This window comes from Mesoplodon bidens (genome assembly GCF_964165515.1).
Source record: "Mesoplodon bidens genome assembly, chromosome: 6".
Taxonomy (NCBI): Eukaryota; Metazoa; Chordata; class Mammalia; order Artiodactyla; family Ziphiidae; genus Mesoplodon; species Mesoplodon bidens.
The window spans coordinates 93,181,103-93,196,229 of record NC_138162.1 but is presented as its reverse complement, the minus strand read 5'-3'; the positions used below and the strand labels follow the sequence as shown (position 1 = coordinate 93,196,229).

Below are 15,127 nucleotides of genomic sequence, written 5' to 3'. Positions count from 1 at the left end.
AAATAATTAAAATAAGCTATTCAACACATTTTCCCTTAAAAAAAAAAAAAACGCATTTCTTCTTAGGCTGGCCCTGGGCACATATGTGACTTTGCCATTTTTTCCATGGACTATTTTCTTATCTGTTCTACTGTGTCACATTTCTTCTACCTTCTCAAAAAGAAGCATTTAAAAATTCATCTATGCATTCATGCATTCATACATTTATTAAATAAATCTATTGAACACCTACATACGGCACAGAAAAAAAGGCAGAAAACTAATCTGGGTTGCACAGAAAGTAATGAACTCAGTTAAAATTTTTGGTGAAAACAGGTGTTAATCTACTGGAAATTACGTTTCATTATGGGGACTCACAGACTCAAGGAAAATCAAGACCTAAATAATAATAAAGTGATAAAAGCACTAGCCATTTACTGAGTGCCTGCTTGTACCTGACTCTGAAACTCTAAAATCATTACGGATGTTTTGAGGATTGTCTGATATGATTATAATGTCCATTTTACAGATGAAAATAACAAGGTTCAGAGACATTAGGTTACTTGCCTAAAGTGAAGTGGCCCAGAAACTACAGAACTGGAAATTGAACCTTAGACTTCATAATGCCAAAGTCTGTGCTTTTAATCACTGTGTGTGTGTGTGTGTGTGTGTGTGTGTGTGAGTGAGAGAGAGAGAGAGAGAGAGAGAGAGAGAGAATATGTTTAATAGAGAACTTCTGAGAAATGGCAAGAAAACTGCCAGGTATCCATAAAACAATAATTTAGGAGCTTCTTACTATACAAGTAATTGTTAATCATATGGCTGGATTAAGCATCTCTCACTTTTGAACTAAGAAATGAAAAGCTTCCAGAAGTTGAGTCTAAATTTTACACTTACATAAGATACTTCATACAGAATGCTCAAGTATAATAACTAAAGAGCTCTGAAAATACTGGAAGCATTCATATTAGTATGGTTTCATATTGTGGATAATAGAGGATTTAAGAAATTGGCAGAGGCAACTACAGACTCATTGGTTATCATTTCTGTGAATAACTGAATAAAATGCCAAAAATGAAAAAAGAATGGCTAGCAATTTTAGGTAGTTTGCTTAATCTCCATACTAGGAAAGACTGAGCAAAAAAAAAAAAAAATTCTCGAAATTTTATTTTGAAAGCACCTACAAGTGTATATGGTCTTTTTAAACCAAATAACTTGGAATTATGAACTGTCAAATAAGTCTAATCTTCTCTGATGATAAAATTGCTGACTTTATTTGAAACTATGAAATGAAAAATGAGGTAATAATCAGAAATTCTTAAGAAAAGGAGTAGAAAAAACAAAATTATAAGAGTTATGTTAAAAAATATTTTGAAAGAAACATAAAATCCCCATTACTGGTACAGAGCTTTTAAAACCTTATTTTGGTTTTAAGTTTTAATAAATATTTATATGTTTACATAATTACTGTCGTAAGGAAGACACAATTTTAGGTCAGCTTTCTTCATTCTTTCTTTATTAAGCATTATTCTATTTTGCTCCATCATCTTGTAATTATACTATAGTAACTGTGTAATTTTCTACTAAGTGGATATAATTTCCTAAACTGTTTTCCTACTGTTAACAATTAAAGGTGTTTCTAATTTTTTGTTATTGCAAGTGACATGACAATGAGCATCTTTATATAATAATTTTCTGGATTATAAAGTATTTATTGGCATAAGCATCTAGAATTAGAATTAATGTGTAAAAAGCTATTAACATTTTTATCTTGCTAGACATTGCCAAATTACTTGTGAAAAGATGGAACCAAATTATATTGCAAACATCTTTGCCAACAGAAGACATTATATAAAATTTTTCATTTTGCTAAATTAATAAGTTGGAAACCTATGTTCCATTTCTTTGAATTCTTTGATAACAGAGTGCTGCTGGAGGCTGGGAGGGCAGCCATGTCCATGAAGGCTCCCCAGAGTTGGAGCGGGGAAGTAGAAAAAGGTAAAAAAAATACTAATTGTATTTTCTCTCGATTGTTATCTCTCACTCTCTTCTGCCTCTGTGTAACTTATATCCAGGTAGCTGGAGAAAAATCATGTGGCAGGGCAAATTGGTATTCCAATAAATTAATAATCACCAGCTTCAAATGGATTTTCAAGACTGGAAATAGTGCTCTGACTTATAGTACGTTCTTTCTAATTCTCCTTAAGGACTATTTTCTGAGAAGCTTTACCTGCCCTCCTCAAATGTTCCTCCATCCTCTCTACTTCCTTCATTCTGAGCCGGTGAGGTGCTTCATAACTCATTAAGAACACAGAAGTCAGTAAATAGTCCACTGCCAAATCCATTAATCCATTAGCATTTGCATTGATCTTTGTATTCCCTTTTACTACAGGAGTTAACGTTAAAAGTCCATGTGCACTACAGATAGCATTTCATTTCCTCTCATCTTCTCAAGTACTTCACAGCACTGCATTTTCTACAACCCATCTACTCCTTATGAATGATTCTTGCCAAAATTCAACCTCATTCTAGACTAGTAACTCCAACTTAAAATGTTAAAAACTATACGTGCAACATGAAAGCCTCCCTCCTCCCCTAATCCCTGCATATCTTCTTTAGCCAATTCATGTCTGAGCTTTTCAAAATTGTTATCTTCATATATTGTTTCCATTTCCTCACGTCCCATTTACTCTATAAGTTACATCCATCTGACTTCTCTCACCGTAATCTCTTTGCCCACTGTCCTGAAATTTTACTTATGGAGGTCACCAGCGATCTCCATGTCAGTATAGCCAACGAATAGTTTTTGTCCTATTTCTAGGCTCTTTCCTTCTTTAAAAAAGAAAAACAAAAACAAAAACCGTATTTTTTTCTTCTATGCTTTTACACTCTCATCATCTTCTGTCTTGGTATATTTTACTGGCTTTCTGTGTTTAATCTGATTTCTAATATTCTATTAGTTTCCTTTATCTTGAGTGGAATAAACCAGTATATGAAGGATTATTCTCAACAGTTCGTTCTCATAATAACAGTACTAGTAGCAGCAGTCAATACTCTGTAATGCTTATCATGTGCCAGACACTATTCTAAGACACTGTTTAAATACATATATATAGACACACACAAATATATATGAGGTTTTCCTCCTCATAGGCCTATGAAATAAGCCTATTATTATACCCATGTTACAAATGAGAAAACTGAGGCAATGAGAGGCCAAGGTCCCATGATCAGTACATGGTGAAGCCCCGCCTGCGTTGATGCTGGAACTTTAGAGTAGACAGGATAAATAATGTCTCACAGATTGGCCTTAAAAGTGAGCAACATTCAATTAATGACTTGTTAAGTATCAGAAAAAAATGGAACATTTTAAATTGAATGGGAACTACTGAGTCATGTATCAGTAACTAAGAATGACTCTTATTGAATGAAATTATTTTTCATTATTCTTTTGAAAGAAGAATATTCTTGTGTAAGTGTTTCACACTTGTTTTTTCATTCACATATTTATTCATTTATTGGACCCACATTTCCTACACACCTTCTATGTGCCAGTGTCTGCTGCCAGCTGTTTTGCAAAATCAGAAGAAAAGGAAAGGTAATTCCTTCTCACCATTGCCTCAGCCAGTATTTCTTCTGTAATTAAAATTGAAAGCTTTCCCCAACAGGTTCTCAGAGGCTCTCCCAGAGAAACAGATTTCTCTTTTCCTGTATAATTAAGCACAAATTGTAAGGTGCAGGGCTTGGCCATAGAGGGATGGATGGTCAGAGGTGTTCCGTGCAAGGCTGGGGGATGCTTTTGTGTTTGGTTAGCTGTTAGGAAATGCTAATTTCCTTTTCTCTTGCCATTAGGCACTAATTCCCTGCTGTGCCAGAATTTTTTTGCAGGCTGGGGCCAGAAAGGTGAAGGGAGCTGTACAGCACAAATGCCACAGAATCACCTGCACCAGGAAACTGCTGCTGGGCCAGGAAGGTGATTGTTCACCCAGCGTTTGTGCCAACAATGTACCTCACAACTCCTTTTCTTCTCGTCCTTGGGAGCAGGCCTAAGAGTAGGTACTAAATTCGGTCTCTGACTGTCTCAGGTCGCTAAGCGTGTACCCTACACACGAGGTTCCAATAGCAATTAAGCATCTAATCAAAATCTCCTAGCTCAGGAACAAAAGCCAAGGCTTAACTCTTTCCTGGGCTGCTGACTGCAAGGAGATCCGTGTTGCCTGCCCGTCAGAGCCACGTGTCTGCGTCCCCACATCTACTGCTCTGAAGGGGAGACAGCCCACAGCAAGCTCCCAAGCCCTACAGCACAGATACCCTGAAAGCTCGGGGAGGCCAATGTGTGTTCCTTCTGCTTCTCACAAACACAAGGCAAAACGGGCTGCACCCACATCACCCTAACACCTCTGCCTCTGCAGGTCTCATCCCAGAAACGCCCTTTCCTTTTAAAGAACCAGGTGGCCAGAACTGTGACCACAGATGACAATTTTTCTGCCATTTTATTTTAGCCCTATGCAAAGAGCCTCTAGCGTGGCCCTATGACTCTGTTCGCCTGGTGTTGACACCTTGTATGATCACCACCTCCCTCTGAGCATAGACAGGACCTGTGACTTTTTTCTAAACAATTGAGTATGGCAAAGGTGAAGGGGTTTGGCAGATGTTATAAAGGTCCCAAGTCAAAAGGGTAAATCAAAAAGGAGATTATCCTGTGTGGCCTTAATCAGGTGAAAGCTCATAAAAGAGGCACCGGGCCTTCTACAGGCCAGAGACCCTCCTTGCTGGCTGAAGCAAGCAGCCACACCGAAGAAGCCCACAGGGAGGAACTGCATTGCCTCTAGGATCTGGGGTGGCCTCCAGTGACAATCAGCAAAAAGCTGGGGACCCCAGTCTTGGAGCAACCAGGATATGAATTCTGCCAACGACCTGAATGAGCATGGAAGTGCATTCCCCCCCAGGCTGATGTCCACATGAAAATGTGGTCCACCCAACACGTTTATCAGAGCCTGGTGAGACCCCAAGCAGAGGACCCAGTGCCTGGACTCCGGACCCATAAAACCTGGGTTGTTTTAAGCCACTCATTTGTTACTCAGCAAACAGATAACTAATACAATTCCTAAGCATTCAGATCCTACATTTTTAAATGACTGGTGACTCAGCTGTATTGCAGCCATGGTCTTCATCATTAATATCTTCAAATCACCAGCCAATTAATATATTCCTTCTATGCATTGCCCCTTGGGTCCATGGTGCATATTTTTTGAGACCATTGAGCTCTTGAGATCTTCTGTCAATCATTTCTCATTTCTTCTCAACCTTGCCTTTTTAGTCACTGAGAGCCCATATTGCAAAGAAAGATCTTAAAGTGAGTAGAAAACTACATTAAACAAAAAGATAGGGATCCTATGCTTGACAGACAAATATTACAAAAATATATTCTTTTTCTTTTAATCAAGCCTTCACATGCACAAAGAGAAAATCATATTTTATTCCTGCTTGTCTTAAGCCTCATGAAGCCTTCAGTTCATAAACTTCTAGAAAACTTTCAAAGTTCTCAACAAATATGTTTTGTAGTTCAGATCATTTTAGAAATCAACTGCCATATACCAATAGGATTTTTTCCCCATGGAGTTTGACAAGCTGAACCTATTTATATGGAAGAGCGGGCCAAGAAAGGCTAGGATACGTCCAAAGACTCCAAACGCCAGATATGAAGAATTATTATAAAGTGATACTTTATAGTATATTATAAACTATGATGTTGGCACAATGATTTAAAAAATAATAAACCAACAGAATAAAAAGAGGTGCCCAACACAGGCCCATGCATGTATTGAAATCTGATATATGGAAGATGGGACATTACAAATCAGAGGGGAACAATGTTCTATATACTGAATGGTACCCCATGATAGGTTCCCAATATAGGGGTGGGGGATAAATAAAACGGAAGAAATCGTCATTTAGGAATTTAGTTAACTACCAAACAATGAAAAGAAAAAGAGGTAAAAAAAAAGGTATAAGCCAGTATTTTTAAACTATAACACAGTAAACAGTTATATAAATCATGTTATTCATTGTGTTTTGCGATCATTTATCATTTTAAAACAATCTAGGGTTAAGAGAGGCTGACTGACCTTTTAAAATATATTAATTACTGCCTATGATTCAGCTCTTAAAAATATATGCTTAATTTGTGATTGAGAAAGGGGATTCATTTTAAAAAATAGCTTTAACATGCCTTTGGCCTAACAAAAGCCAAACATGGGATGTATTTCAAAATCATAGGATTATGAAGATTGGACGCGAGCATGATGAAACAAGATTGGTCATGAATTGATAAGTACTAAAGCAAAATAATGGGCATCTAGGGATTTATTATGTATGTGTGTGTTTGACATTTTCCATAACTAAGAAAGTATTTTAAAAAAGGAAAGAAAAAGAGTGTTTGGTAAAGCATCTCAAGTAAGAAAGTTAAACAATAAGTCCCCTACATACAAATGAGTTCCATTCCGAGAACGCGTTCCTTAAGTCCAAATTGTTTGCAAATCCAACAAAGTTAGCCTAGGTACCCAACTAACAACTCGGCTATATAGTACGGGACTGAAATAGGTTTATAATACTTTTCACACAAATAATACATACAAAACAAACAGAAAAAATAAAGAAAACATTTTTAATCTTACAGTACAGTACTCTGAAAAGTACAGTAGTACCAGCTACTTTACCTATGCTTTTACGATTGCTTCTGGACAGCCTGGGCTTGAAATAAAGATACTGTACTACTGTCCTCTATACAGTTCTGTAAACTACACAAAAGCACAACCACTCGTAGAAGATGCATGCACGTGACAATTTACCCCAGACACTTGAACTTACGTGATTGGACATGAGAATGCATGTTTGCATCTTTGAAAGTTCACAACTTGAAGGTTTGTATGTAGGGGACTTACTGTACAGAACTTGTGTGCTATTATTTTAAGAAAACACACATGTATATATGTGCATATATATGTGTATATATAGGCATAATAAAATGTGCATAAAAAGTTATGTTATATATATACACACTCACACACACATATATATATGCATATATACATAATTAACATAACTTTTGGGGGCAGGCAAGTCTACATTCTTACACAGTCATGTTACAGGTGAGGATCCTGATCTCTCCTGGGTGGTTATCTTCTGTTTGCCCTCCCAGGTCCCCTCTCCACCCTTCTCTGGTGAACTGGAAGGGTGAGGTTGACAGGATCCCAGCCCCTGAGACTTCTAGCTGGGTCTGGGCCATGGAGAGCATCAGAGAGATGTGAGGGAGGGAGGGAGGAGGAAAGTGAAGGCAGGGGATTTGTTTCCCTGGCTTTCTCCCTGCTAGATAGCCTCCAAGTGGGCTAACTATGACCTTTTACTGAAGGTTACTGTACCTCTCAAGAAGACCAATTCTCCAGGGGTCCTTTTTCTGCTGCGGTCCTGAAACTGATCCCTCTCTTCTTCCCTTTGGACATAGAGATTGTCTCAGCTCAGCTGCTCCTAGCCCCAGATTCCTGCACAATCCCTCCTATGGGGCTGTACTCACACCCTTGTAACAGTTTTGTGTGCCATCTGTTATCTATTAGGACCCTAATTACCACCCTCTTCATTAAACAATAGATGGTACACAGTTATTATAAATAGAGATGGGAGATTATTATTCTCTACATTTGCAAATCTTTCCAGTATTGCAGTTATGTCCTAGGTGATTCCCAAACTGGACACAGCAGACATAGGAATAAAGGAAAAGAGAGATGTGCAATTGGGGGTTATCAGCTAGATACTTACTGGTCCACAAACCAGTTCCTTTTGCTAATAGACATGGAGGCAACTGAGAAGACAGTCCTTTCTCTGAAAAGCCCCAATTGTGAGAGCAATTCAGCTCTTCTAACTTTCCCTATATCTGAACCTAGACTCAGTGCTATAGGACTATTAGAGCACATCAAATATTGCACTATAGTTACCTGGATACATGTATTTATCTCCTCCAGTAGGCTGTGAGCAATTCAAGGAAAAGAGTCCGTCTCATTCAACTTTATATCCTTGCCATCTAGCACAGTGTCTGGCATATAACAGACACAGTAAACGTTAATTGAATGAATAAACGCCTGCTTGAATAAATGAATGCCAGTGGGGCCAGTGTGTTCCATAGCAGGGCTCTAAACAGAGGCTCTTCTCACCTTCCAGTCGTCATCTGGCTTCCAAAAGCAGCACCAAATCCAAATGTGACCTTGGTACCATGGAATAAAGAACCTTTCTCATCTGAATCACTCTGGCTACATCTGCCTGGCTACAGTCAACATAAGGTCTTGAGGCTGAGACACACCTTCATTTGTTAAAAGGGGGAGGGGAGCAGATGGCAAATGAAGGTACTCAAGCTCATTAATTCCTAATGGAGTTGTCCTCCTGGATGTAATTAGAACAACAAGAAGAGCCAAAGGAGGAGGGTTTGGGGAATAAAGTAGGCAGCTGGAAGAGGTTTATGAACGGTATAAACCCTCAGGGAGCTTTCCATTAGAGAGAATAATAATGTCCACACTTCACAATGGCATAGTTCTCCTCAACCAGCAAAACACATCTGCATACATTATTTCAATAGCGTCTCAGGAAATGATTGTAAGACACAGAGGAGAGTTTTATTTTTCCAATTGTGTAAATTTAAAAAGTTAAACTTCTCCTCAGAGAAGTTAAGCCACCTGCCCTGAGTAACATGGCTAGAAAGTTATAGAATAAGGATGGATTTCAAACATTCTGACACTGAATTTGGTCTCCATCCATTCCATGGCTATAAATGGAGAGAGTGACCTTCAGACCAATTCTAAAAGGCATGTGACACTCCACCCAGCCCAGCTATTCCACAGCATGCTCTTTTCTTCCATGCCCACTACCAATCACTTAAAGACAACCAGTTGCCTTCTATTTTTGATTGGCAAGTGGGACACAGAAGTTCTTATGAGCCTAGAGTTTTTATTTCTTTATGTCCCCATGGAAGACCTCAAGCCAAGAGAGAAGGGAACTCTTCCTATTAGACCTGGTTAACTGACTCCATTTCTTCCCACTGTTCCCAACACAAAATACATTTATTCAAATATGTAGTTGCATTGAAATTGAGAATTACATATTGTACTTTGATCTTATAGGAAGTGTGCAGCATAAATCTGAGCTATCAGCATTAAATGCAGAGACTTTATAACTAAGGGCTTGCTAGTAAGCCTGGGTTTTCATACTCAGGTCAGTCTACCCAAAAAGAAGTACGTTACTTGAAAATTGACTCTTTGCATTAAAGTAAACTTGCCCCTTAAAGTCTTCTTCTTCCTCTCTCAAAGACACACAGCTGACTTAGTTCAGAAGCAAGCTGAAAAGAGTAAGGAAGATGTTCTATTTAACCAGCATCAATTGCTTATAACTCTCCTGTTCTCAGCATCTTTTCCCCCCAAGGAAGCATTCAGCCAACATTTTTATTGGACTGATGCCCAGATTGCTCCATTAATTCATGCAACTACCTTTGTTGCAGTGCTCCAGGCATTATTACTCATGAATCCTACAGAGCACAAATATATCTCTAGAAATACTGTCATTTGTGTTACATATGACCTTAAAGCATCTTCATAAATTATACCTTCAAAGCAAACTAGAGAGCACTGAAGTCTTTTGCTATGTTAGTCATCTTAGTTTCACTAGACCCATTGTCTTTTCTTTACATATGCAATGTGACTAAATTGGTTTTACTGATCTGGGTCCTTCAGATTCATCAACTTTATCTTAAAGTGTATAAGATATATGATCTTTAAATCAGTAATGGTATCTTTCTGCTCTGTGGGTTTCATTGGTTCAAACTTATCTTCCAATTATGTCTTCCTGAGACGTATTCTAGCTATGATGGGGGCTTCTAGGCTGTGGTTTGTTTCTGGTACTGTATCTATTAAGTAATCAAACCAGAAAAACAACAAAAATTGTGCTTTGGCTTCATATACATTAGACCATTTAACATGAAACCTGTCCATTTTCAGAGATTTGGGCAACAAATATAGTCACTTAATTATTAGTTACCTTATCCTAAACAATTGTCAGTAGCCCACCATGGTAATAAGAAAGTTCTTTCTCAAAATAATTACCATTTGATTTCCAATTGCTTATAAAAGGAGCACTGTTTTCTACCCCAAATTTCCATGAAATCTTTTAATAAATATTCTTGTTTCATATTAGGAGTTTAAATGAATAAGGTATTATTCACATAAAAGAAATAAGTACTTTGATCTACTACATTATTTTCAAAAGGAAAGTAGAACCACAATGTATGATGATATCCTGAACATGATCTGGGACACAAAAAAATCAGTATTATCTGTGAAACCCTGAGCAAAATTTCTCTCCTTTGCGGACAGAAAGCAACAATGTCATTCAGCTATTTACATATGGCCCAGATACTAATGAGGAACTGTTTCCTGCTTTCTGTGAAGGAAAAGTGAACTATGAATAAATATCACTGGGGTCATTATCACCTGCACACACAGGTAACTGGTGGCTTGCAACAAAAGAGTGTCAGAAGCAAAATGGATCTGTAGCAGGAAAATCTGTCTTAAGGCATGATTGCGGGTAAAAGACTAACTGTGGATAAATATTTGTGGTGCCTGGCAAAGCTCTCCAAGTTCCAAGATGACGAAAGACCTTTCACACATATATGGAACTTCCCATGAGAGTTCTAGAGCCTTTCAACCTCAGAATATATCTGGCCTATCCTCTTTTCAAAAGGTAAACTGACAGGATCTTGGAGAAATGGGAGTTGAACCTACTCTTAGAGATCTTCAGAGAAGAGGAATTTCAGCTTCCTGGCTTAACTATGTTGCTTCTATCTAGTTTATTTTACATGGCACACTTATCATGCTTAAAAATCAGCCCAAGTCCACCTGTTATTTTTTTTTAGCAGCATTCACTCATTTATTCAATAATTATATACTGAGCACCTCTTATAGTCCAGGCACAACTTTACTAGCTGGGATTCAAGAGAGAACAAAAGAGACCATAATTCTTCCTCTTGTCGCCTTTATTATTCTAGCAATAAACTGTTCAATTCCCAGTAACATCCTTATTTCTTGTATGAAATTGGGTCAACTTCTTTGACCAAAGCTAGTTTTGTTAGAATTTAATTCCTTTAACAAAAAATTCAGCGACATGAAAACCAACATTACTTTTGTACTAACAATTTGACAGCATTTGGGGCTGGTTCTTTTTTATTATTTGTCATTCTCATGTTTCCTAGAGGTGTACCCTGAACTGAAGAACAGTTTCCGTCCATCCTGGAAGGATACCAGTTCAACCGCATACACATCCCTGAGGGACACAGGCGGAATGTGAAGAAAGAGGGGGCCTAGCCAGACATATGGCCCATTCAACATTGGGGAAAAATGGAATTGCCTTTACATCAAGTTTCCTAGGGAGGATATAGGGAAAGCTTGTACAGAATTACTACTCCAGCTAATCTGTAGCTCTTGCTACAACTACCATTGTCCTTTGACCTCACGTACATTAGAATACTTGGTCCTCACAGCAACTCCATGAGGAACAGATGAGAAAACAGGCTGGCAAAGGTAAGTGACTTGTCTACAATTAACAGCTCTGACAAATGGCGGTGCTGAAATTCAAACTTATTTCAGGGGTCCGTCTCATGAAAAACCTATGATGTTAGTTATCTAATAAAACCATAGAAAGGGAGGAAAACCTAGGCAGAACACTCTATGACATAAATCACAGCAAGAACCTTTCTGACCCACCTCCTAGACAAATGGAAATAAAAACAAAAATAAACAAATGAGACCTAATGAAACTTAAAAGCTTTTGCACAGCAAAGGAAACCATAAACAAGATGAAAAGACAACCCTCAGAATGGGAGAAAATATTTGCAAATATTTGAAGCAACTGACAAAGGATTAATCTCCAAAGTTTACAAGCAGCTCATGCAGCTCAATATCAAAAAAACAACCCCATCCAAAAATGAGAAGACCTAAATAGACATTTCTCCAAAGAAGATATACAGATTGCCAACAAACACATGAAAGGATGCTCAACATCACTAATCATTAGAGAAATGCAAATCCAAACTACAATGACGTATCACCTCACACCAGTCAGAGGGGCCATCATCAAACAATCTAGAAACAAGAAATGCTGGAGAGGGTGTGGAGAAAAGGGAATCTTCTTGCACTGTTGGTGGGAATGTAAATTGATACAGCCACTATGGAGAACAGTATGGAGATTCCTTAAAAAACGAAAAATAGAACTACCATATGGCCCAGCAATCCCACTACTGGGCATATACCCTGAGAAAACCATAATTCAAAAAGAGTCATGTACCACAATGTTCATTGCAGCTCTATTTACAATAGCCAGGACATGGAAGTGACCTAAGTGTCCATCGACAGATGAGTGGATAAAGAAGATGTGGCACATATATACAATGGAATATTACTCAGCCATAAAAAGAAACAAAATTGAGTTATTTGTAGTGAGGTGGATGGACCTAGAGTCTGTCATACAGAGTGAAGTAAGTCAGAAAGAGAAAAACAAATACCGTATGCTAACACATATATATGGAATCTAAAAAAAAAAAAAAAGGTTCTGAAGAACCTAGGAGCAGGACAGGAATAAAGACACAGACGTAGAGAATGGACTTGAGGACCCAGGGAGGGAGAAGGGTAAGCTGGGTGAAGTGAGAGTGTGGCATGGACATATATACACTATCAAATGTCAAATAGATAGCTAGTGGGAAGCAGCCGCATAGCACAGGGAGATCAGCTCAGTGCTTTGTGACCACCTAGAGGGGTGGGGAACGGAGGGTGGGAGGGAGACGCAAGAGGGAGGAGATATGGGGATATATGTGTACGTATAGCTGATTCACTTTGTTATAGAGCAGAAACTAGCACACCACTGTGAAGCAATTATACTCCAATAAAGTTGTTAAAAAAAACATAGAAATGAATTAAACTTTAACCATCATTATTTCATCCTATAGAATGACATAACCCAAGAGAAAAAGATAGAGGTGTTGAATATCACTCATGCATTTTCAGTTCCTTCTGTGAATCTTAGCTACTGTAATAAAAGCATTGTTTTGAGCATTGTTTTATATGCATCCTCATATAAGACCACACATGCCTGTATCGATTAAAATTTAAAAGAAACAAATATTAACTGCAGATATCTAGTTCACTTACCTTGAACAAAGTAGCTTCAGGTGCTTCCACTTTTGAAGCTGGATAAATATCAAACAGGAACGAAGTTCACTTTAGTTTGGTCCAGGAAGAAAAAAGATTCACAGCTCTGAGAATAAAGAAAGAATCAGACCTTGTCAGGGCATTTGGTTCTAATTAACTAGTGACAAAATGGTTCTACACTGCAACTATGTAAAAGTGGCTGAGTTATTTGAGCTAGGAAAGGTCAAAAACAATGATTATGATCAAGATGTTATTATTGCATATACTTTTGATTATTGGGAGTGAATCTTCCTCTCTCTTTTCCTCATTAAAATTTTATGGTTTATCAATTTAAAGTTAAGTGAACAAGATAATTTAACATTATTTTGATAATGGAGCATATTCCTTGTAAAACATAAATCCCTGGAGGCTTTCTCAATTCCCCTTCTTCTATCCCCACAAAGCTGCCTCTGTCTAGTATTGAGCCATGGCTTTGCTCAAGAAAGCAAAACAAAACACAAATTATCTAGTGGTAGCAATCTGAATGAAGACCTGGCCCAGAGGACAAAAAATGTGATTTAACATAAAATAGGATGTCATGATCTAAACTACTCATTTGGCATTTACCATAAATCCCTGAGTACCATTAGTTGTCTTTTCAGATAAATTCAATAAAAATTTATCGACTATTTTCCATGTACAAGCACTTTGCTAGATATTAAGAAAAAGGAGGTGAATAGAAGACCAGGCTCTCTTCTCTGCAATCTATCTTTGAAGAAAGGAATATATGCAAACAATCCTGAATAATTTCAGGGATAGAGAGAAAAAATAGCATACTTTTGAAGAGTAATGCTAACTTGATATGATTCTATTTTATTCTTTCTGATCTATTGTAAACCCTTGGAAACCAGAAATTTGTATTTTTCAGAATCTTTGCACATGTGAGTATTTTAATCAGTAGTCCTTTTTAGTGAAGGACAGAAATTGTGTATGTTCTAAGGTACACGTGTAGCCTGATATCAGCTTCAGACACAGTTGGATCAGGCTTTTTTGTTTTTTGTTTTTTTGCTACGCGGGCCTCTCACTGTTGTGGCCTCTCCCGTTGCGGAGCACAGGCTCCGGACGCACGGGCTCAGCGGCCATGGCTCACGGGCCCAGCCGCTCCGCGGCATGTGGAATCCTCCCAGACCGGGGCACGAACCCATGTCCCCTGCATCGGCAGGCAGACTCTCAACCACTGCGCCACCAGGGAAGCCCGGATCAGGCTTTTTAAAGGGACATAAGAATTTCTTTCTCCATTCCTTGGGTCTGGTTTTCTCTATATTGGCTTCCTTCTTCAAAGATCCTCTAATAGTGGGATTAAAGATAGCCCCAGAAATACTGCACCTGGTTAGTAACCCTGGGAGAAAGACAGCTTCTCTTCCCAACAGTTTTAGTCCAAAGTCATGGAATTCATTCCTAATGGACTGTTTCATGTCGTGTGCCCATCACCACACAATTCACTGGGGCCAGAGAAATGGACTACACTGATTGGCCAGTCTGAGTCATGTGCCCACTGCTGGAGCTCTGCTGCTTCCAAAGCACATGACTGAGAGATGTAGGGAGAGACGCCCCAAAGGGAAACCTAAATGTAGTTACCATAGGAAAGGCAATGTCTCCTGGGCAAGATAAATATCATGTGCCACCACAAAAAGAACTCAGCAAATATTTGTTAATTGATGTATTGATTAGTAAGTCTGGGATAAGTGAAATGATGATAAATACAATGTGTGAAGGGAAACACAGCCAAGATCAATTGTGAAATGGAGCTACAGAGGTGGGCAGTATCCTACGAGGCCTCTTGGAAACAAATCAACAAAAAGGAGCTGACCTTGACTGTTTGCACTGTTTGAGAAGAATTAACTGAGTCTATAATCAGTAAACAATCCTGA

The 15,127-nt window shown here is 38.3% G+C and overlaps 1 long non-coding RNA gene across 2 annotated transcripts in view; it reads right to left on the bottom strand.

Moving 5' to 3' along the window:
- The window catches only part of LOC308619428, a 35,999-nt gene extending 22,649 nt beyond the window's left edge, over nt 1–13,350 (bottom strand). Inside the window, exon 1 of one of the 2 annotated variants that reach the window (XR_014016182.1) lies at nt 13,218–13,350. This is a non-coding gene — a long non-coding RNA (uncharacterized lncRNA). The remainder of the gene's footprint in view (nt 1–13,217) is intronic. The other variant, XR_014016183.1, reaches the window with a different exon arrangement.
- Between the last annotated feature and the right edge of the window lie 1,777 nt (nt 13,351–15,127).